Genomic DNA, 1786 nt, shown 5'->3' with positions numbered 1-1786 from the left:
TCCCCCACGCCCCCGTCCCTCCCGCTCACCTAGGGCTAGCCAGCTGCCTGGGCTCTCCTACTAACCTGGGTTCTCCTACCTGGTCTCTCCCAGACCCACAGAAAGGAGTGGGCTCGAGGGAAGGGTGGCCTGTTAACCCAGCCGTTGGGCCCAGAATGGCCTCCTTTAGAATGGATCTCTGGGGAAGGGAGACCACTGGGTCACCTCGGTGCTCACACCAAAGGGGCTGCAGAATCCCTCTAACAGAGGATGGGAGAGGCGGTAGCATTTTTCCTGTACTGAAGAAGGGAAAGGCCTGGCGCACACTGCAAGGAGGAAAAGAGAAGGTTTCCATGAGGCCAAAAACTAAGCTGGCTACAGAACTGGGGAGGAGGCCAGAATCCTTGTGGGGCTGTGTGCTCAAGGTGACCCCCCCCCCCCAGGATTCTGGGAGAGTGGAATTAGGGAGCCCCGTTTGGTGGGAGGCTAGGTTTGGGAGATTCCAAAGCCCAAAAGGCAGCCTAACAGTGGTGGAAGCAGCTGCCCAACCGTCTCAGGATGGCCTGGCTCAGTTGGGGATTTGGGTCCGGTTGGAACTGACCCACCTGATAAGACTGACCTGAGCTGAGGAACAAGAGTGGTTCATGGAGAGTTCTGTGTTAGGGCAGACCCGTTCCCCACATGGCCTGGTGAACCAGGGCTCCTCGGAGAAGTGAGACCCAAATGTCTCTCAGGAGCTTAAAATAGATCACATAGGACCTATTCCCCAAAGTCTCCCCAGTTACCCAGATGGAAGGGAATTGAGAACACCCCTGCCCTCTTCAGACAGTACCCTTACAAAGGGGCCGCAGAACTTCAATTCCGTGTAATTTTAAAGTTCGATTAATGCCTGCTATGGGTCAGGTACTGTTCTAAGGCCTTGGAATCCATCAGTGAACAAAGCAGAGAAAAATCCATATCCTCCCCAGTAAAAAAGGGAAGACGGCCTTCCTGTAGCTTAAGGAGACCACAGAAAGCAAGTTCACCAGGACTAGGACCCCCAAGGACCCTGACCAGCTTTACTGGCCAAGTGGGGAAGAGACTGGACCAGGAGGCAAATGCAGACCCACGGGGATGGGGCAAGAGTTACTGATCTCCACTCCCATGAGAAACACCCAACAGCACCAGACAGGAGCTCCCCAAGTGCCAGGGAAAGCAGGTGTGGGAGCCCAGCTTTGTTACATCACGTTGGAGCCAAGGACAGAGCCTCCATCCAAGGCAGAAGTAGGCTGAAGGACATGGGATGGAAGGCTTCCCCCTGCTGGGCTGGCTCTGGGAAGCAGGGACACGTCAAAGCCCAGGACCTCAGAAAACAACGTCTGTCCCAGTGGCTACCCACAGCACCAGGTGGAGAGGAGGAGCGGAAAGGTGGCTCCTGGAAGGGCCAAAGTCCCACCACCCACAGGCACGGGGAGAGGGAGGAGGCTTGGGCAGCTGTGGGTGTGCTGGGCAAGTGGCTGGCCCGCTGAACCATCCTCTCCACTGGCCTTGCTTGGAACTGGTTTGCGGTGGGGTGTTGGCCTGGGTGTGGACTTTGCCAGAAAACACAGCCACCATTGGCATTTGTAGGGTGATGGAATCATTCTAAAACTGGACTGTCGTGAGGGCAGCGTGACCCAGGAGATTTATTAAAATCATTAAGTTGTACACTCGCAGTAGGTTTTTATGGTATGTCAAGTGTATCTCAGGAATGCTGTTAAAAAATATCTGCATTTCCTCTCTTTGGTGGTAAATTCTTGGATAGCACAGCGGCTTTTTTTTTTTTTTT

Source organism: Lipotes vexillifer, unplaced genomic scaffold (assembly GCF_000442215.2).
Source record: "Lipotes vexillifer unplaced genomic scaffold, Lipotes_vexillifer_v1.1 scaffold1115, whole genome shotgun sequence".
NCBI lineage: Eukaryota > Metazoa > Chordata > Mammalia > Artiodactyla > Lipotidae > Lipotes > Lipotes vexillifer.
This window is presented reverse-complemented; position numbering follows the sequence as displayed.